This window comes from Buteo buteo, chromosome 8, assembly GCF_964188355.1.
Source record: "Buteo buteo chromosome 8, bButBut1.hap1.1, whole genome shotgun sequence".
Taxonomy (NCBI): Eukaryota; Metazoa; Chordata; class Aves; order Accipitriformes; family Accipitridae; genus Buteo; species Buteo buteo.
In genome coordinates this window covers 41,180,547-41,203,355 of record NC_134178.1, presented here as the reverse complement: position 1 = coordinate 41,203,355, position 22,809 = coordinate 41,180,547, and the positions used below count along the sequence as shown (strand labels likewise).

Below are 22,809 nucleotides of genomic sequence, written 5' to 3'. Positions count from 1 at the left end.
AGATTATATATCGTCTGTTCTCTTGCAGCAACACAAACTCTTGCTAATTTGATAGTAATGTGATCATGTGCCCGTGCCCAAACCAGGTCAGATCTATACTGCTGAGTGATCCCGTGGTAACGGTTGTGGGCTGATAGCCTGAGTCTGTTCATTAGTGGGGAAACTCATCTCGACTTCAGCATTAAAAATCCACCAAAGTAGAGGCAAACTACCTTCCTTTAGCAACTCACCCTGCTTCAGTCTAGGCTTCAGCCCCCCTTCACCTTCAGCAGTTCCCCATGTTTGCGCAGGTACTGGGCTTCCCCCATGTCTCCATTCAGTTCCGTTAGTGCAGTCACTGGAAAGAGAAAGAGGCCAACACATACATACGTACACAGTTTTAAAGGCTTGGGACCCATTTGGAGAGGTAGATATTTTTATTCTGGTTAAACTATTCTAATTCCTGTGGATATTGTTTTATTTATGCCACAGTACGAGATTAAATCAGGCCATGGCTTCCCAACAGGCAAACAAAGCAAGTCTAAACAAATGATATTTTTAAAAGCTTTTGGGATAAGAATAATTCTGAATCTAAAATGCGTTAAAGTGACATTAAATAACAACAAAAAGCTTACATTCATTGCAAGTTAAACTCCTCTTTACAGAAGGAGATGCAAAAAGTTCTGTCATTCTACTTCGTAAACTGAAAGAAGTCCTCTTTTTGATTTTTCTGTCTTCAGAACTGCACTTGGCCTTTCAAGATGGAGGCAAAACTCTCCCTGGCACTTGCCCCCAACTCTCACATGTAGTGAATATTTCCCCTTGGGTGCTCTTTGTGTCGTGATACCTTAAAATAAGTGTCTTTCTGTCAGGCATTGCTCTTATATAATACATGTTGTCATCTGGAGTGAGGCACAGTTGTGCATATTTAGCCGGTTTGCTTTGTAATGCGTCATTACAAGTGACCGAAAACATGGTACAGGAAGTTGTTTGTGTGCTTTTTTTCATTGCTTATGCAACTCCCAAGCAGAAAATGTTCTTGAGAGCAGATGGTACAGAACAGTCAATTGCAAGCTCCATTTTCCAGATGCATAGATGTTTCATGTCCACTTGAAGCCAGTTCAGATGGCCTTGTAAACTTGAGTCCAACTTTTGTTTAACCCCTTACTGGGCCACCAGTGAAAGTGTTTCCTGCAGGAGTTTCAGTCCTAATAAAAATAACCTGAATGCACAAGATCTGTTGTGTTCTCAGATGCTTAGCTGGAATCTAGGACATAGTGTTATGATCAGCAATTAAAATATCAGTAGTTTTTCTAGCAGGAATGTTGCAAGTTCAGCAACTGATGCATGATCTATGGTTTCCATTCGTTTTCTCTCTTTCAACTTTCTAAATAGTATGTTGTAACACAGAGTGGCCAATATCTAAATTTCTTACTGCTTGACAAGGGGATTACTAGATAGTGAAGGCAAATTAATTTGACTTCCTACAGAAAAGGTAGGAACTTCTTACCCTAGGGCAGTAGCACAGTCAGCTCATGACTGCATGATACTGATAAACTACAGTTTACAACTCAGCAGGTTTCTTGTTTGATTTGTTTTTTTCACTTGCTTGGGTCTTTGGACTTTTCACAGTAGGCTTATTACTGCTGAACCATAGGCTTTTATTTGATAACAAGTAAAAGTACCAGTCCAATTTTTTTCCCTGTTGCACCCACAGAAATCTGTCTGAGATCATATGAGTATTATGGACTAACTTTGTGGGAGGGCATCCATAAAGCTGGTCTGCAGTTGTTGGCCAGACCAGTCAGCTTGTGAGTTCAAACACGATTTAGGTTTAGTTCAGTTCTGACTTTACTGTAAGGTGATTTTTGGTTCCAGGGTCTCATAATAAGATGCTTGATCCCATAATAATAATACCAAATTGTCAGTTATTGTCCATAGATCCTGAGAAACAGGCAAGTAACGATTCCTCCAAAGGTACTGCCTGGTTATGCGGTACACCTTGCTCAGAAGTAGGCATAGAACCAGAGTCTGACATGTGATCCACTAAGCTTTGGTGTTTTCAAGTACTTCCAACAAACTTTGAAGAAAGATTATCTGAGCTGAGAAAGATAATAGATTTAGAAATAAAAGCTAAAGGAGAACATTTTTTATTATGTCATCAGTTAAGTTTTTAACTGTTTATTACATTCCCACAATGTGAAGGGATGAACCTAAATTGAACTCTCAAAGCTGAACAAATCCAGAAGTCAAATTGACTTTCCAAATCCCTGGCTCTAATCCATCTCCTAAACCAAGAGAATATAGAAGTTTAGAATGGCTGAAGTCTGGCTCTTGTGTTGCTGATACCATATAATCCAAGCTTAGATGCCCAGGTATGCTGACTGATGGTAAGAAAGGTCAGAAGGAATTGGTTTCTTTGGAAAACCTTGTGAAACAGTCTAGAACCACTTTGCCAACAGGCTCCCCAGGGAAGTGGTCACGTCACCAAGCCTGTCAGAGTTCAAGGAGCGTCTGGACGACGCTCTTAGTCATTATTTAGTTTGAGGTAGTCATGCAAGGAGCAGGGAGTTGGACTTGATGATCTTATGGGTGCCTTCCAACTTGAGATACTCTATGATTCTATGATTCTCTCCCTTTGAAGAGTCTTGTGTTTGTTATTAACCAGAATCAGGATACTAAAGTTGATGGAGCTGATGGCATGTTTCTCTACAGCAGAACTTTGTCTCATTTCGCAAGAGGACAGGCAGTGCAATGTCTCACAGAACAGCAGCAACATTACCGGCGATGATTTCTTCCTTGACCTCCTACTGAATGAAAGTTCAGCATTTTTGTGATGCGGTAGTAATCTTCAGAAACTTCTCCTTTCTGTGGACCACTCATGGGTTACAATACAAATAACATTTTCAATTTATAAAGAAGTTCCATTTGAAGACCTCATTATTGATTTGCAGCATTTTCTATTAGCCTTGCAGTAATGGGGGGGTTGCATATTGCCCTTTACTTTTCCAAGGGGGAAACTGAGGGATGGAAAAAATAAGGGTTTGTCAGGATTATGAGAATTACCAACTTTATCAAAATGTGGGCCTTCTCTTAGAGACAGAAGGAGAGTTCACGTCTAGAAAGAGTCAAGCTTTCAGGTCAGGATCCAACCATGGCCTTTGCCATCCAATGCTCTCTCAAAACCAGACAGTGCTGTCGGGTTTTCTTTTTGCTCCCTCTTACTGCTTGGGCTGTGAAGCATATTGCGTGTACCGGACTGGCCTCTCAAGGCAATAAGTGAAAAATGGCATTTTAAAATAATAGATGCCGGGTCCTGCAGCTCAGAACTGTCATATTGCATGTTAAAAGCTCACTCCTTCCCAGAAGTGAGGTGTAAAAAGTAATACAAATATGTGTGTGTGTGCACATGTGCATGTGTCTGCGTCTGGGACACAGACAGATTCCCTACCTGGAAATGGCTTGCTATTATTAGACATGCAGTTACCAGGGGTTATGTAAGACAATTGAAGCTCTGTTTTTTAACAGAGACATGATTCATGCTACTTGTAGTAACAGTAACCACCTCCAAACGAGACAGAAAGCAGACACAGACAAAAGGCTGAAGAAATCAATGCTGGCTGAACACAGCCATCCTCCTGATACCTTCTGCCTCTCAAACAGCCGTTGGGTTATCAGCAGTGGAGGTTGATGCTAATTCCGAAGACTTCTGGAATTACTGAACCGGTGCATTTGTATCAGCAGCGTTTTCAGGGAGCGACTGAGCCTGCAGGAGCTGCGAGGAGGGACAGCGCTGGGCACACTTTGCTGTGTTCCCGGCAACGTCTCTAGTGTTCTGCAGGAGGCTGAGGGAGCTGTGAGCAGAACTAGCACTCCTACTCTATTTTCTCAGTTACTCCTGCTGGGAAAGGCTGGAACCAAAACAACTTTTGGCTCCTCTGCAGTTAACACTTCTACAGTCATTTTTATAGTAATGTGGAGGGAGAGTCGAGACCTGGAGTAGCTTTGAACTTCTGCCAGCACTCTTCATTAGAGCAAATTGTGAAATCTGATTGAACTAGAATAGCTCTGAGCTCCCCTACAGCTAAGATTCCTGATCCATCTCCTGTGGCACTTCTTGCCGGTCATGGCAGAGATCAGAATATCTGCAAGCGCCTTCGTAATTTTGTTCATCTGGGCCATTTTCTTATGACAGTTTCTGTTGGGAGATAGCAAGAGTAAGGTAGCTGCCAGATTGTCTACAGTCAAAGATCTAATCTCCTCCTCACAGCATTTCTTTGATAGGAAAAAGGGTTATGTTCTGAATACCGAAGTGAACACAGGTGGGGTGCTTGTTTACAGAGTGTCACCTTCCAAAAGTAAAAGGTGGGGAAGTTGCTGTCAGGTCCCCTCAAGTCACTGCCATTCCCTACAATGTCTTATCTTGGAAGACTGTGGATGTCCTGTAAAATTTCATTTCAGCATCATCTAAACCGATCTGCGTAGTAACTTCTGCTGTCAAGGAATAAGATGCTGAAGATTTGGAAATGGTCTTTTTAGCACTCAGAAGACAGCCCTCCTACGTTAGCAGAACTTACCCAACAACAGAGCCAACTGCCTTCAGTTTCATTCAGGAAAGTTTTGAAATGACCAGGGAAATAGCCTCTAAGAGCCACAGAAGAGAGCTGAATACTGAATTCCAATAAATCCCAAGAGTTTATCATTTGCTAATACTGGAGTAAGAATAACAACATTTATTGCTATGTTATTTTCCTTAATGCATCATGCTGTATATACTGTACCTAGTAGAAATCACTTCAGCTGCTATTAATGTTAGTAATCATTCTCCATCAGCCACACTGCATACAGTTTTAGGAAAACAGTGAAAAATAACTCAGAGTGCCTTAAAAATGGCATTGTAGTCATATCCTGACTCTGTGCTTTCCTGGCACAGGGTATTTAAAACCCAGATCTGAATAACGCAGCCGGCACTGACATCTCTACATTTCAGGCACACTTAAGAAAAATCCTGTTTTGATGCAGACGATACATAACTTTAAAAAGCAAATAATTATCACAAATATACATCACACCTCAGGACACATTGCTGTCAGTGACTTGACATTTCAAATGATGAGTTTCACAAATGTGCATAACCATCAGATTTGATTGAACAATGTTTTAGAATAATTCACATGCTCATCTAGAACTTTTTTCATTGTGTGTTGGCACTGAAGCATGAAACAGGAAATCTACAGTGGGTTTCTCTTTGCTTGTGAGGAAGCAAATGCTTTGATCAGTTCTACGTACTCCAAGGCTGTAGTCAGTTATTCCTCAATGGATAATGAAACCAAAGCCCAGAGTGACTCTGTTTCTCTGTGGATCTTGTGTGATATTTTATATATAGTTTTTGACATAAATCAAACAAGCTTTCATTTGTACAGTTTGAGGCCAGAGGCTGCAAGCACACGGGAAGAATGGTATGGGAAAACATGTTCGTGGTGCTTTTTACCTAGTCTTTTCACTGTGTTGGTTACTGACTCTTTAATGATTGACTTGCAAGGGAAATCTTCAGAGACAGGAGACAGTCATCCAAAACAAAACAAAAAAATATTCAAAATCATTTGAGTGTTTTTCCTGACTGTCAGTAACATGATTGTTTAGCGCAGCATTCGAGCAGTGGTGTTATGAATCTTAAAACTTAAGGAAAAGGTTCCTTGTCTCAGACCTTGCCCCTCAGAATGCATGCAAACATGATTTTTAATGTAAATCTTCCTCTAGTAAGGGCAGGTAAAAATCCTGCAAGTTTCTTCCTCTCCTTATAAAACAAGTCACATAATAAAAGCTCAGTGAGAGGGAGGAATTCCATCAAGATGATGCTAAGTTTTTGGCGGGGGGAGGAGGGTGTTCAATTTTTCTGTTTAACTGTTTGATAACCCGGGTCTTGGTGCTTGAGACAACCAGATGTATGAGTGAAAGTTTCATTTCCTAGTTTACCTTGAGGGGGGTGGTTCTGTGACAAATGGATCAAATCCATTGAGATTTATTGCTGGTGGTATTCCATTGTCCTACATGAAATTACACCTTAAATGAATGTAAACAGTATGTCATAGTTTCTGCAAGCAATAAGCCATGAAAAAAACAGGATTTCATTACTTTTATCAGTTACCATTTTGTATCATCTTCCATACTCATGACAATGTACTTCAGACACATCTGTGAGACTAAGGGTTTCAGGGTTTATGCCAAAGTATTTGCAGGGACAGCATTCAGTGAAACCAAAGCAAAGTGTAGGGGAGGAGGAGAAAACTCAGCTCATTCTCTTCGTATGCTTTCATTGTTTTTGTTCTTCCTGAAAAATAATGTCCTTTCAGATTTCGTTTGACATCTCCATGATGTTGAACAGATTCGGAGAAATCACCAATATTTTGACAGGGTTCCTTGGCAATGAAATGTTCATGAAGCTCATCTGTCATGAGCTAATCTGGCTCATTTAGCCAAAGCAGTAGCTTAGGCGGATATATTACTGTAACAATTTAATTTCTACACATTTTCTTCGTCTCTGGTGATTGCAGTGATGGCAACTCATATTTCAGTTGGAGAAACATTGGTAGTAGTTGCAGCACAACTATACCTTTGGTTTTGTGAGAACCTTGCTTAAGGTAGCAAGGCAGTGTCATGTTGTCGAAGTGCCGCCTTCTTGGTAACAAGGCAAGACTGATTGCACTGGCCATCTTCAGTGTTCATGGCTTCAAAACCTTAATGTCTTACCTTGTTCCCCTCTCACAAACCTTTTGAGTTTCATACCGTAATGCTGATGCCTTGTAACCTACAGGATCAGCACATGAATGCCTGGGGCTGTTTATACTCTCAAACTGCTTCTATTAATACTAAGTATCTGTAGAAAACTAGCACTCAAGAGTCAATAACACTGGCAGTATACAAGCACTACCCACAAATCAGTCTGTTCCCTGGAAAGCTTATGTAGGTGCAGTTCCACCGAGCACTGAAGATTTACTCTGTATTTGACACCAGCATCAATAACATCATGACTTTATGTATTTGCCTCAGTCACACCTCACTTTAATGAATTGCTTTGAAAAGTATGTGGTTTCGTTCAACATTCAGATATGATTGTGACAGCTCCATAGTCGGAATATAGAGAATTCTGTCATTATACCTGGCAATATTTTGCCAGAATAAGATAATTTTAAAATAATAATTGTATATATAACTATACAGACATACATATAATATATATGGTTGCCAGATATGTATATATCTATCTATACGTACAATACTGTTTCTTCTCTTTACCACTTGTGAAAAGATAACTCATGGTCTGACACGCTGCCATGATTCAGTCTGTCATCATAGATTTTTGTATTCATTTGAATGTTTAGCTGAATGTTACATCAGGGCTTTTGGTGATCTGCTTCTGCTCTTATTAAGCCCACCAACTACTGACATTTAGATGCCTCTTCCAGGTACCAGTTATCTTCACCATTTCAAATCAGGAGTGCAAAGTCTGAACAGATGCTTAACATTGCCTAACATTGCTTTACCCTGTTCTGCCCACAGCGAGGTGCAGCCAAGAGAGCAACATACACTGCTTGGGCACCATCTAACCAGTTTCTCTGCAAGTATGGGGTATATACACCCAGCACTCTAAGCACGATGAGATCTTCATTAATGGAAAATAGGCAGCACCCCGATTTATATCTTAAATGAGACAGAACTCCTCCAAAAGTTCAGGGCTGAGGCCTTCTACCACTGCACAGGGTAGGAGGGGCCATTAGGCAAGGGGAGTGGAAAGGAAGGTCAGTAGGAGAAGTTATCCTTTTGGACCTTAGCTCTTAGGTGTGGTTAGCTGTTGCATTGAGAATACTGCTTGCAAATAGAAGGAAGTACCAGAAGAATCCACAGATGAAAGTGAGACCTGGAAAATGCCTATTACAAGTGCCAAATTCAAACTTAAGAAAAGAATTGCACCTTAAGGGAAGCAAAATTCTATAGTATCAGATAAAAGGCAGTGAAAGAAGGGGAAAAGAAGCAGATACTGACAAGTAATAGAGGGTTTGTGAGACAGAAAGTGGGAACATGGTGTAGACTTTACTACAAACTACATTGCTATTCCAGATTTCAGTAAGTACCCCTGGGACCTCAGGGAGAGATTTTTTCTCTAGTACTTTTGCAAAGATGTCCTTGTGGGAAATTGGCCCTTACCAGGCTAGAGCAGTCCAGCCTTTTTAAACAGTCTTTCTGCAAATGTCTAATTCATTAACAAATTAATTTCTGAATTTCAGGCCCAATTACTGATAGTGGACATACAGTGTTCCCAGTAGAATACAGAAGTGAGCAGTTTCCTCTCCTAGATGAAGCCCTGACTATTCTGAAAAATTCATGCTATGGCCTTCTGATAGAAAGTCCTGTGCTGCTAAATTTTAATGTTTTCTATGGCACACATTCTGGCCTCTGTTGGAAGGGTGTTTTTTATATCACAGTGCATCTTGATCTCTGTTTAAGACACTGTGGTTGGATACCTACCTGTAGGTAGCCAACAGCCTAACCTTGTTCATGTCACGTAGGTGCTGCAGTCTGCCCTAGTCAGAGGATGTACCTTCTTTTGAAAAAGAAACAGTAAAACACATCTGGAATAACCCACTTCATGCAGCAAGCTGACTCTTGAATCACATTTGTTGATGGCTAACACTGCTGTTCTCATCTTCTCCTTCTCGTTGCTGCTTTAAGAATTTCATCCAAAATGCTACTCCCAGAGAGAAAAAGTGACCAAAAAAGAATTGCATTTAGCCTAGACAGCTCAGTCTGAAAATATATCATGATTGTGAAAGCGTCAATTAAAACTGACCTCGCCTTACTCAAGAGACCTGTACAATATGTGGATTAAGATCAGACATGCTAACTTCTGTGGCACTAGCCAGGTCTTATTTTCCATTGCCTCATGATAGACAGCACTGTGCCAGCACAGCAAATAAGAGTAATCAGAAATAAGCTCACAAGAAGCTCATCTTTTAATTTTTTCATTACAAGGGATCACACGAAAGGCAGAAGGAAGCAGACTTCTGAAGGTATCAGGGAAAAGAGTATTGCTGGGATAAAATAAATAGCAATTAACTAAAAAATTGAGTCCCCTTGATCAGGACTCACTAAGAGAAAGTAACAGAAGACTGTGGTACCAGGTCTCAAGCAAAGAGAAAGATCTATTCTGCTGATTGTCTCTTGCAGGTCAGACATTCAAGTGCCCCTAATAAATGGGGAATACTGAAGGTGTTTGATGGTGTCTCTGAGCAGAAAGAAGTAACAGCCAGGGGGAGAGATAGAAATGTCCTGCAGGGAACCAACCTAGAAAAAGCAAATTTCAGGACCAAGCACCAGCAGGAAATTGATGTTTATAATATTTAAGTCATCTGTAAAGGAAATATTGTCATGGTGTGTTGTATAAAGAGCAGAGTCAGGCCAATGCTTGCTTATGTGTGTTTTAAGTAATATGATATGACAGACCACATCAGATCTATGGTGCTGATTAATGAACAGCTCTGGAAAGGTAGCTAACAAGAGATGAAAGGGTCAAGACACAAATTTCAGGAGGGAGGAGAAGGAGGATCAGTGCCCCAGAATATGGAGTTACGGTCCAGGAGCCCATTAATCATCAGCATTATTATGTAAAGTACCACATTTTCTCCTGACTTCATGCCCACTGCAACTCCACTGAAGCCAGTATAGAATTGACCTAAAGTGTACATCTTAAATCACAGTCTGTAGTACATCACTGCTATCATAAAACGGACCTTCCTTAATAAAAACAGTAATACTATTAATGTTTCTTACACCCTCTAAATTACCAGATAAAGCTTGGGAAGAGCAAGGTGGAATAAAAGCGAGCATATATAAAATGCCCAAGTTACCATCATTAGTGGAAATATTTAAGTAATAAGAGTCTGCATTTCTGGAATGCATTCATGCAGAAAATTTATCCTCCAAATTCTTAATTAAGCACACAGTACCTCATGGAGCAGAAATGTAATGCTTTCCTTTTCTGGGTAGAGAAGCCCAGGTAGAGAGGGAAGAGGTTACTTAACCCAATGTCACACATCCCATTCCCCTGCTGTCCTGCTTGTCTCTCTTTTTGCCCAATCTTCTCATGGTCAAAAATCCTTTTCCTCTAATTTTTCCCAAGCTAGATTAAAACTTTTAGAAAAATTCAGGGTGTTTCCTTCTCCATTGCACTCTCTGACTCTTCTGAAGTTCCATCAGATTTGTTGATTTTATGTACTTAAAATGTACCTATCAAATGCTGATGGTCTCAGTGCTTTATGCTCATCACACTGGAGGAGGAGATATATCTTCCCAGGCCATAGCAAAAACGATGGAAAAAAAATAAAGATATTTTAAGTGTTGCCTTTCACAGAGATTTTAGTGCCCAGATTTTGTAGAAGACTTTGAACAGCCCATCTCTAACAACTTGTCTGCCTGACCCTTGATGTGAAGCCAGATTGAGTGCTAGGCAGTGCTGTAAGAGAGAGCCACTTGGATTGGGATCCCAGAGATTGGAAGAGCAATAATGACACAAAAAGAGAGGTGACAAAATATGCAGGATTAGTACATGCAGTTCTTAGGCTTCTCTTGTGTGAAATTAGGAGTGAAGTGAGCAGGAGTTCTGCCGAAGTAAAGACTAAAGACCTGATCCTGTGATTTTTCTGCTTCTAGTACAAGTTAAAAATGCATGTTAACTGAAGTACTGGGTAGTCTTTAAGGCACACGGGATTTATGCCTTAAAAAGGTGAGCAATAGCCAGATAAAAGACAGACTGATGTGTGCAAAGTGGATATAAGAAGCGAGGTCAGCATTATCAGAATGGGGGGGGGGGGCATATATGGAAGTGGGAAGGAGAGCTTGAAAGTAAGCAATGCTGAGTGTTAGCAAGGGCTTAAATCTGCAGAATCCTTGGGCATTATGGCACTTTTGAAATTCAACCCTTGGTAGTGGTCAAAGGTGTCACTGTTTTATTTAATTCCTTTGAGCTAACCTGATGCTGGCATATGGTTCCTCTCCCAGGCTCTGGTGAAACTCAGAGGTTCAGGCTAAGTTGAGGATTTTTGTGTGTGTGTGTTTAAATTTACTCAATTTGCAATTCAAAGCAGACTCCAAGAGGGGAGAACCTACAAAAACTGGAATCAAAAGAAAATGTTTGCTTGAGCCCCTGTGAACTGTAGCTGCCAGATTTCATATAGCCTGTTGAAATCAGTATGTAGCATATAACCCCATCACCAATAAACGTCATCATTACAAAATGTATAAATTGAACATAAAACTGAATGTATATTTTGTGAAGTACATTATTACAGTGTCATCTAAAATCCTTCATTGTGTCTGCTGGTGCTCATTCTGGTGTTCCTGCTGCACGAACAGTGGGGTTTTTTTATTGTGTTGCATTCACAGACATAAATTCCAACTTGCACAGTGACATTAACTACCTGTGAAATAACAATTACATCTCTTATCATTTTTTGTTCACCTTCTTGATTTCTTTGATAAAGCAAATATTTGCTTTTCTTGTCTGATCAGAGTAGGCAAAATCATTTATTCATGGAAATAGCACCATTGGCTTCACTGTGGGTAGGACTGAATATGCTGATGTCCCAGCAGTTCTTTGCATAAGTGAAGTGAGCAGGATTTAATTCTGTCCCTGGATGTTAACTTCAGACATACTTCCAACATCCACAATGAGCCACCCAAAGATCATAAGAAGCTAGCAAAGGAGGAGTTCTGTTAGTCTGAGAGGGATTCAAGTCCCCCCAAAATGTAAATACTCCCAAAAACTTAGGCCTGGGTGGTGAAATCACCCTCTAATAAATACTGGAGCTGAGGTTTTTCTTTGGATCCCTTTCTGCATTAGTCCATTGAGTCCAACTCCCTCTTTAACTCAGGAGATTTCAGACATAAAACTGCTGCTGAGCTCAATCTTTCCCGAAAGGCTGACAGTAAGTTATTTCACTGGTCTCACCACAGTAGACCTGGTGGCTGATGGGAGATCAGTGGGGTTTCTGCTTTGATAGGAGCCATCATTTTTGTGATGTAAAGACAGCAAAAGAAGCGAAGGAGGATTTTTCCTTCCTTTTCCTGCCTTTCAGTCCTGAGGAAGTGTTTGTTGCTGCTTTGAACAGGACTAGCCTTGTTGTTCTGATGAGATGCACTTGAGTGCCAAGTTTGTGCTAGCTCTCCATCACTGCTCCGTGCTCATGCCATTAGAGTGAGCAACTTCTCAGAATGAATCCTACTGATAGCGCTTTGCTGGCTAATCCTCCCTCTCCTCCTCACTTCACCAGAATAGGTTGCATGGGCAGACTGGCGTAGCCGGGGACTGACTCTGTTGTTGTTTGCAGCTGGGGCTGGAGGGATTGAAGCGGGAAGAATTCGGCCCTACCAGGCTGCAGCCAGCTGTACTGACAGCGGAGAATGCCAGTTAGCGTTGCAGCAAGTTTTCTTGCTCTCAGTAAATAATTATTATTTCCCCCTGACCTTTCCTTTTGGTTCTTTCTGGTACAGACACAGCCTCTCTCTGTTCCCTGCCCCAATGAACGTCTGCACTAGGTCCAAGGCTTGGAGTAATTTACCTGAAGAGTGATACCATTTGGAAACCACTGTAAGTATATTTTATCTCTTATAAAAGACTTCTTGTTTCAGCAAAAAAAGACATCTTTAAAAAACAAAAACAAACTGCAGCACCTGTGAGCATTACTGATGAGGGTAAGCTAAGTTTTGCTTTTGAAATTTGCAAGGAAATATGTGGGCAAAAAATATGTCAATAAAAAACTGTTAAATATTTAAGTCTTAGCCTCACAGCATAGTTCAGCAATGGCTGGTTTGATCCGCTTGTATCTTTTAGTTTGGCAGGTTCTCCCTGCTTGCTGCTCTAGTTCGTGCTGTTCTAGTTAGTTCATCCATGTTTGTCTTCAGAGTGTTTATCTTCTTTTTTATTCTTACTACTTTTTAATGAGACACCTTTCCTCTCGTTGGTGTTTCATGCAATACAGATTGAATTAACTGCAGCTCCTTAAAGGTTTACACTGTTCTTTCCGGGCCTTGAGTCATTTATGATTTAAGGCCATTACAATTTGGTAGATTTGGCTGGATTACATAGGTAAAGTTGCCTGAGAGAATTTTGACTTTATGTTGTGGTTTTATTATGCTCTGAAACTACCAGTTGTCTGTTATTTGCACTTTTTTTCCCCATAGATCTCATAGTTTTGATTTCTTATCATCAGTTCTCAGTGCTTGCCAGTATTGTCACAGTGTTGCCGTAGCTGAGATGCTCTGAGGTTGTAAGTCAGGCAAGTTTTGTAGTCAGGGCCTAACTTCCATGAGACTTGTGGTTCAGGTGGAAAAAATGGACAAATTTGGGGGCATATAAACCCCACTTCAGGCCTGAAACACACCCAGCAAATTTCAATCTTAGTTTAACTTAATCTCCGAGTTTAATTTAATTATGTTAATCAGTCTCCTGTAAGGGATTTTGGAGTTTATTTTACTTTTCTGTGTTGATTAAATTTTCCAGGCTTTTATTGCACTAGAACATTGGGCCTCTCTTGTCAGTTCTCCGTGCCTCCCATTCTTGCTCTGCAGTGTTCTACTGGGATTTCTCTTCCGTATTACATTTTATGGTGATGTTTTCAGGAGTTTGTGTTTTCCATTGTATGACACAAACTTGCAATCAGAGATTTTAAACAAACTGCCAGTCATGTAGCTGTAACAGCATGAAGATCAATGTGGCTGCAAAATCATCAGAGAAGCTGTGTGAATATTCAGGCAGTCAGCCTGTGCAGGACTTTTAACTACTGAAGCAACACTTCTGGCAGGAAAACTGGGATGGCTCAGGTGGTTTAAAGCAAGCTTGTCTCGGGAAGCTTCACCCTCAGCTCTGGCGTTCAGTGTGCCCTAAATTTTGAGGTGAGGTCTCTGGGCAGATTTCAGTGCTTTTCACTGTTCTTTCGGGCTTTTTTTTTTTAATATATATATATATTCAATGATCGTACTCTTCTCTCTCTCTCTCTCTCTCTCTTTCACTTTGTCAGTTTCTAAATATGTATTGTCAATGTCATGTCTGGAAGAGACACAACACTGGCAGTGATAAGCACTGATATCAGGAGCTGTGTTAGTTGCACACAGGCAGAGGAAGAATGTGCAGCAGAACACTCAGGAAGAATATCGCTTAAAATCAAATGCAAACTATTTTCACACTCTTACATTTTTAGGATCTGGAAAGCCAGGGTTTGTTTTTTTTTTAATTACATACAGTCTCTGTGAATTACTAGGGTTACAGACAAACTGTACACCGGTGAGTTAAGTGCAGTGCTTGGGCACTACAGGCATCTCTGACCTGAGGGCACTTACTAGAAGGTGATGTTGTATCTGTGAGGAGGAGAAATAATGCCTGGAACATGGGTGGGCAGACTCAGCCAGCAGCAGCAGTTGTAACAACATCAGCAACCCTGTGGCGTGTTCCCTCCGTGCTGTTTAGTATGCGATGAACAAAGGTCTGGTTGGTGACCCAGCCCTCCCTGTATTCAGAGGCTGAAAACTGCCTCATTATTGTTCATTATGTAGTATTATTCTCATACAGTCACATTATCATAGCTTCCCCTGAGAGCCAGGATGCTACTGTGGGTTCTGCGCAGCTACGCTGGTTCCTATACCTGAGCTAATTTGTTCATTGCTAACCTGGTGTCTCTGCAGGACGGAGAGCTGTTCCCTGTGTAAGGGAAGGTTCAAGCGTTAGTCATAGCTGCCGTGTGAGAAGTACAAGAACATAGATTGCCTATTTTTGACAGAGGCCTGGTTTGCTGGTCCTGCTGTGAGAACATGTTAACTCATCGAGGAGAAATTCATTCCAAACTCAAGTAATGGTTGCAAGGGAGATACGTGCAAAGAAATCATGTGTGGAGAGTGAGTGGAGGGTTGGGGGAGAGAAGGCTGTATGCAAGAGTGGCAGCAAGAAGGGGGAAGTGTAGCAGGGGTTTTAAAGGCTTTCCAAAGCTCAGAGGTAGTAATTAGCTTCTAGATAGCTTTGAGGTTAGGACATCCAAAATACTATCCATTCTGCCTTCAAATTAAACAGAAAGGAGCCAATTCTGTTTTGCAACCAGTGCCCAAATCATTGCAGTTGCTGCAGCATTGTGAGTTGTGTGCCATCTGAGACCTTGTTTTATGACAGTGTAGTGTTAAGGTACTTGGAAAGGGGGGGATGTCTCACTGCCATGAAGATACCGACAGAAAACAGAAATAAAAAGATGGCAGTGATTGTATGTCTTGCTTTACGCATGAGCTGGAAAGTGCTGATACGCACAGTTCAGTTCAGGGATGACAGTGGATGCATTTAGCCTGATATTGGGTACTGGAGAGCATACAATCAAGAAAGAGGAGAATATATTTTAAGTGATGTAAATGAACATAATAAAAAATAACACAATAAATATAAGGGAATGCTGGAAGTGAATACCAACAAAAGTAAAGTACCTGGACATAGGATAGAAAATTTAAAGAGATGGAGTAGGTAGGATGTTTAGAAATGGACGGGATAAATCTGTTATAAATCAGTAGCAAATACAAATTCTGCAGTGACCCTCAAGACTCAGATTAGCTTAGAAAGGTCAGCATCTTTTCTGTCCCCGACTTCCAGGAGTCTGTGCATCGGGTCCATATACAGAAGTGCCATCTCTTTGCTATATTGGCCTTCTGCTGTCCTTCACAAGAAGCAAGATGATGATGGCCCTCTGATAGTTTTGAGTGCAGTATTTGGAAGGACTTGTAATGCACCACAGGTGTGTGTGGAGAAGGAGCTCAGAGGTAACTGGAGCTCAGACTGGAGCCCCTTGCTCTGAGGGCAGGTTCCCAAGTCTTTTGCAAGTAAGTTGCAACTTTTATTGCCCTTACTAACAAGTAAACAGCAAACTTGTTGTTTTCCAGGATTAGTCTGTAGAGAAGCACATAATCACATGAACTGAAGTAGCAAGGTAGACTGACCCTTACTACTGAAATAATCACACAGGACTGCCAGTCAATGAAGTTCATGGATGGTACATAAATAGGTATAATTTGGGAAGGTTCCACAAACAATATTTATTACTTGTTTCATTCTCACTCCTACCTTTGTGCTTTTTAATACGTGTTTCATTCTCACACCTACCTTTGTGCTTTCAGGGTTTCTGACATAGCTATGACAAGTCATACTCTTCCACAGTTAGTGTGCCATTTTACCATGGAGATACGTTAGAGAGCTTGCTGATGGAAGTGTTCATAGAAGTGTGCAATCAGGAAAAAAAATTAGGTTGGAAGGGTCCTCTGGAGGTCTCTAGTCCAATTCCCTGCTCAGAGCAGGGCTGACTTGCAAGTTGGATTAGGTTACTCAGGGCCTTGTTCAATTAAGTTTTGAAAATCTCCAAGGATGGAGGTACCACAACACCGATCCAGCGCTTAAATACTCTCTCTGTGAAGACTATAGCAATAAGATAGCAATAGAAGTAGACTATGTAAGTATATATTTAATTAGAATATATAGGTGAAGATCATAGCAATAGGAGCTTTCTGTATGGGTGATAAGGTAGGAAAAAGGACAGCAATATACTTACAGCAATAGCAGGATTTTTCTGGCTTTGCTCGTTGTCCTTTGCTGGCAACAGCAGTCGGACATTGCAGACTGGAGAAGAACTTTCTTTGGGTTTCTTCGTAGGTAGTTTTGATCACAGTGTCCCCAGCATTTTTCTTTTCTGAAAAGTGACTTGGCTGTTTCCCTTACTCAGCCTTCCTCATGTGGAAGCCTGCATTCCTTTCAGGTGGTACTGAGATGCAGGGCATGTCGAAACAGTGTGAGAGAAATGAACTGCTGTGGAGAGGTATCGCCTCTAGTGCCAGTCAGTACCATTGCTTCTCTTCCCATCCTAGTGAGCGTAAGTCACCAAGCTGCAGGATTCTGATGTGGAAAAGCGATGACACAAGCATCTTGATAACAGTGTCAGCCTTAAGAGCGAAGTAGAAAATAAACAGGTTTGGAAAGGAAGAAGCAAGGGTGCTGTGCACAGCCTCACTGGTGCCACTACCTGTTGCTAAAGTATTTTTTAACCTATCCCTCTAATGAGTTTTGAAGGCCTGGGAGGCACATGTGGGATCAGCCACACGATGAAGCATCAGACAGTGCTTGGTCTAACAACACAACTGTGGCTGTGCCAGCGGCTGACAAGTCGTGCTTTCCCAGACTGAGCCCCTACCCTGCAAATAACAACAGCATCCTGCCCAGGGGAGGCAGCTCTGCATGTGGAAAGAGCTGGAGTCAGGGGCTGTATTCCGAGCGTGTAACTTGGGTTAACTCTGAGCTGAAAACAGACCTTAAATACGGCGGTTCAGCTTCCGTGCGCAAGGGACTTCATTACCCCATGCATCCAGAGTCTAACCCTACATACATCCTTTGCTGCCTGGACAAAAAGCCATGCTATCTGAAAGCTTCTTGGGTAGCAATGCTGTAAAAACGCACTGCTTTACACACAGATTCCCTGCAGCCCCCAGTGCGTGCTGACTGCACATGGGAGAGTCATGGGATCTGGAAATAAGGTGTGTGAAGGTGTGCCAGAGTTCATACACCAAGAACTGATGCAGACTGTTACAAACAAAATGTGTGCAGTCCATATACTTTAAAATATATGTGCCCAGTGTCTCAGGCATCCTCATCCGCAGAGCAAGAGATGGATCCTTGTGGCAGAACAGGGAACAGGCAGAAGGATGCCCAAGCTCGGAGTGACGAGATGCTCTGTTTACTCCTCAGGAAGAAAATACGCTTTTTAAATGGTTTGATTTTCCTTCCATTTAAAATGGAGTATATCAGTTCAGCCCTTTGCTGTACCTCTACAACTTTAAGTAAGGTCCATTTAGTCATCTCCTATTGATTTAGATCAGATTAGACTTTAGCCTGGTATATTTTTGAGCATATTGATTATATATGTGGAGGATACAGCAGCAGTACCATCTGCCTGTCCCGTGGCATGGGGATTTTTAGCCCCGGTAATCCAAAACACATCAGAGCTGCCAGCAGCTGCGGGGTTATCAGCGTGACCCTCCGTTGGCAGCGGTTCACCTGCAGAGCTCAGCTCCCCTGCAGCACCCCCCGAAAACCCCTTCCTCTGGGACCGAGCGCCTGTTTTTTTTGCGTTTTCGCCAGCCCCGGGGCATCCCCTCAGCGCCGGGCAACCCAAGGCAGATGCCAGTGGCCTCTCGGGCCCAGCACCTCCTGTGGGGGGCCTTTGCGGGGGGGGGGAGTTGTGTTATTTCTTTTTGGCCCGTTTAACTTATTTTTTTTATTCTAGTGAGAGTTCAGGTTCCCTCCTCTCCCGGAGCTTTCACTTTCCGGCCGAGGAGGTACCTCGGCGGGGCGGGACGAGCGGGCAGAGGCCGCTGCCCGGGGTGGGTGTGTGGGCGGCCGGGCCGGGCCGAGCCGGGCCCGGGCGGCTGCTGCCCCCCGACGGCGGCCGCCGGGAAATGGCGGCGGGTCCCGGCCCTGCCCCCGGCCGGGCGTGCCGCCCTTATATAATGCCTTTATGTAAGCGGCGGGGGCCAGGGGCTCTGCTCTCCCCTGCGAGGTGGCCGGCCCGCTCTGCTCCTCCTTGTCGTCGTCGTCCCCCCCCCCCACACACACACACAGCCCCGCGGGAATGGGGCTTTTCTTCCTGTACAAAGTTGTTTAAAAACTGAGAGGCCGGTCCAGTCCTCAAAAGTCACGTTTTGGCCTGTCAGCCGCGTGCTGTCCTAGGTGGGATGTGGGAGAGCAGGGCGTGTGGGGAGAAGGGGCTCCCGCCTTGGCCTTTCAGGAGGACAGTCCGACCCTGCGGAGAGGGGCTTTGGGAGCACACAGGGAGCCGGCACCACGCGCGTGGGGCCTGGGTGGACGCGGGGCAGAGCCGCCTTGGCTCCAGCGGCACCTCCGTGCTCTGGGACGACCCTCGCTGGGGCCAGACCCTGCCCCGAAACCACAGTCGCCCTGCGGCCCAAGCTGCGGCCTCAAGAAGGGGCCGCTCCCAGGGCGACCTGCCACTGCTCGTGCCTCAGGTGCCAGCAGGAGATAACGGCGTTTTATTTGGACAGCTTCGGCCTCCCCGGCTCCCGCTGCTCTCTCGCAAGCGTGGTCGTGGCCTCCCTCAGCGTGCAGCGGGAGCTGCTGGATGATTACCCCGGGCGCCGTGGCGGCGTGCTGGGTCAGGGCAGCGGTGTCCCCGGCTGGGCGGCTGCCTGCCTGGGAGAGCAGGGGAGGGAGCGCCTTCACCCGTAAAATGGAGGGGAAGCAGTGAGGTGTGGGTGCTTGCCTCCCCCTACAGAGTGCTCGCTGCGTGATTCGAAGCCCGTCGCTTCTCTTCGTGCCTTAGTTTCTCCGTCTGTGAAATGAAGGTGGTGATTACCTGCTTAATGTTCCTCTGAGGCTTAATTCCTTGTGTTTACAAAATGCTCGGAGGTCCTGGATGGAGGGAGGCATTGAGAGCTCATATGCACTGTGCTTATAGCCTGTTGTTTCAGGCTCCAAATCTTTGTGCTTTACTTAGATGACCTCTGCATCTCAAAATTACTTCAGTGCTTTTCCCTGCAAAACGAGTCTCTGCGCTGATTCGCTTTGAACTGGAAACTTGCATATTTGTTTGCATTTCCGACAATTCTATTACATTTCTGTATAACTCCATTCAGAACGCTACAGCCTTGGTTAATATTTGTCAAATGGAGCTCTGACTGTCTAAACCACTGGGACGAGTTTCATTTTATATGTCATCAGTAGGGGCAGAATGAGGAGCTTCGTGCTTGGCCTATTTGCTGTAACACAGTCTCAGGGCCATTGCATCAGAGTCAAAACAAGGAGCAGCTTGTTTCCAAACAAGAAGCATGGAGGAAAGTCTTCTCTGCCTCCTTCCCTGTAAGGGAAAAGAGAGGAGAGAGGGGGGATGGTGGGGGCGAAGAAAGTTATCTTTAACAGATTCTAAAAATGCCTTTTCCCAAATATGCAGTCAGTCCCTTCAAAGGTCTCTTTGTTTATTTTCAGGAAGAAGCCCAAGACAGCTGAAAACCAGAAGGCGTCTGAGGAGAATGAGATTACTCAGACGGGTGCATGCAGCGCCAAGCCGGGCCTTCCCTGCCTGAACCTTGAAGCTGTTCCGTCTCTGAGCCCGGCCCTCATCCACTCACCACATTCACCAACAAACCTGCACGCACACACAGGGTCATCTGATTGTGAGTACACCAACACGCTGCTGGGTTGCACCGGGGTTCTTGAAAACACGCTCCCTACTGCAGACCAGGTTTTCCAGTTGGATGCTCTTTCCATAATGGCACGAGCAGGACTGCCTCAGCGCTTACCTTTTTCCTTCTTTGGGAATTACCACTGAAACAGAGTGTTTTGTGTTAAGGTTGTGATAATGCAATCAGCCAGAGGAAGCTGAGAGCATGTTGTTGGGTCAGGTTGCTGCTTCTTACGAATTAAAAAGGGAAGACCCCTCAAGCGTGTCTGTTTCAGACTAGAGCTATAGTTATTCCTCTCCAGGTAGTCACATGCTTGTCGTTACCCAAGCATATCTACTGATGGGGGATTTTCAGCCTGTGCTGTATTGCAGTCGGAAAAAACAAGTGTCTGGCTCTGACATCCAGGATTGTAAAGGATTTCCACAAAGAAAGGGGGGGAGTGTTTTGTGAAGAGGATCAGACTGAGAAAGTATGGAAAATCTTTGTAGACCTGTGTGGTTGTACCAGTTTAAGGCCCTTGTTTTGAGTGCATTCACTTTCAGATTACTCAGCATGGGTTAATTGGCCTTTTAAAAATGTTCTTTTCCATTTTGCCAAAAAATACAAAAATAAGGAAGGGAATGATTAAAACTGGATTTTGGAAAGTCAGGAGTTTCCCTTTCAGCTCTTCAAAACATTGTCATTTCACAGTGGTGCCTGCCTGGAAGTCTCTTGGGCAAGAATGTGCAGGGTGATGTGAACCTCGTCATTCACTAGTTTTAGAATATATAGTTTACCTCTTCTGCGGTGGTTTTAGGATGTTGTAAAATTTACAAGGGTGAAAAAAAGGAGAAAGAAAGATGATGACACCGGGTTTCAAGAGCTCAGAAACCAACCAGACTTTGCAAAGGCCTATAAAAAAAAAAATCAGGGCATGACAATAAAAAATCAGATTAAAAAGTATGTATATCCTTTTCTTTTTTTAATTTAAAAATTCTGCCTCAGGGCCAAGCTTGGAAGCAGCCGGGTTATAGGGATCATCACTATCAAAATCACTTTAGCTGCAATTCATTCCTGTTGGCTTCTGACTTTATTCATTATGAGCTTCTTCTAGAGATCTTGATTTTAATAGAGCTGGTAAACATTGGGGAGACTTTCCTAAATCTCACCTGGTGATTTGGGGAGAAGAAAGAGATGTGAAACAATTGGCAGCAGGCAGCATGCAATTTAGTATATACAAGAATTCTCTTCAAATTGGAGATGCCAGGCTCTTTGTTAAAACTGGGGTACAGTTTTGTCTTGTAATGTTTTCTGAAAACAAAAAGCTTGTGAAAAGATGCAAAAAATGAGCAGAACAACAAGAAAAAATAATCCTTATTTTCAAACAAAGAATCTATTTATCCCATTCACAAAGATGAAAGAGTTCATCAGTAAATGGGATTTGAAACCTCACACTGATGTTTTTTGACAGTACAAATGGAAACTCATGAAAGCAACCTTAGGACAGAGGCCAGCAGGAATTGTAGGGAACTTGGAGAATGAGCTCCTGCTTTTGCTTTCTGAGGTGGCCAAGTTCAGGGGTGAGGAATATTGGCAGAGGGCAGTAGGGGGAGGTGGAGCCTGGAGCTCTTCATGCTCTACCTGTTTTGTGGACAGAGTCTTTTAGACCCCAAAGTTTTTAATGTCCCCAAATCACCTTCCATTCCTACTAAATTCACAATACCAATATGAATTAACTGCAAACCCAGGTTAGATGCTCCTTTCACACTGAAGTTGGGTTTGTTTTTTTTCAGAAAAGAACTTTAATAATAATTTCAGCATTAATATTGTCCCGTTTCAGGAATTGTTGAAATTTAGTTCCCAAAATAAAGTTAGAGTCCTGCAAAAATTCAAGAAATGGTAAGACGTCATGTGGGTTGATCTCTTTTAGTTGATTCCATGTGCTTTGAAACCAACGGAAAAACTCCCATTATTTATGATGGGCTATAACCTTTATCAGGCTGTATTTGTTCAGGGCAGCATGCATGTAATTAGTGTTTGGCACGCCCTTGCGAAATAGCAATGCCAGTTTCTCATACAAACTAAAAACGAGTCATGATGAATATTTACTGCATATTTACTGTAGCTATCTCCTGTGTTATGTAGGGGTTTTTTTCAATATTGCCTCAATCCTTAGTGCTGGAATACATTCATTGACCCAAGAGATTAATACTTGTGGCTCCCAATATTTAAAAATGGGCTTCCCTGTCATTACAAACTCCTTCTCCTTACCTCTTGCCTTCCCTGCCTTTGGACTGATTCTTTCCCCTCACCCTAGAATCCCTCCCTTTGTCCTTCTCTTCCCCTCCTCTCAGAGCTACATTGCCACGTCTTTTTTCCTCTCAACTGTTGGACCTGTGGTGATCCTTTACTTCTTTGGGCCAGCAGCACTTCCTGTCCTCTCTACCTTCTAGACACTACAGCATTGCTTCTTCTCCCTTGCCCAGACCACCATACTGCCTCTACCCCCACAGCCGGGCAGATAATATTTCATTTTCAAAGGGCATTCTTCATTCTGGTGGGGAGTTTTCTAGTGGATGGTAAATAATT

At 43.0% G+C, this 22,809-nt stretch overlaps 1 protein-coding gene across 8 annotated transcripts in view; it reads left to right on the top strand.

Moving 5' to 3' along the window:
• The window catches only part of ZBTB20 (zinc finger and BTB domain containing 20), a 512,829-nt gene that overhangs the window by 440,321 nt on the left and 49,699 nt on the right, over positions 1–22,809 (top strand). For all 8 annotated transcript variants that reach the window (XR_012651362.1, XM_075034361.1, XM_075034363.1 and 5 more), the window contains 2 exons: positions 12,526–12,622; positions 20,045–20,232. The gene's annotated coding sequence lies outside the window, so the exon portion shown is untranslated. The remainder of the gene's footprint in view (positions 1–12,525; positions 12,623–20,044; positions 20,233–22,809) is intronic.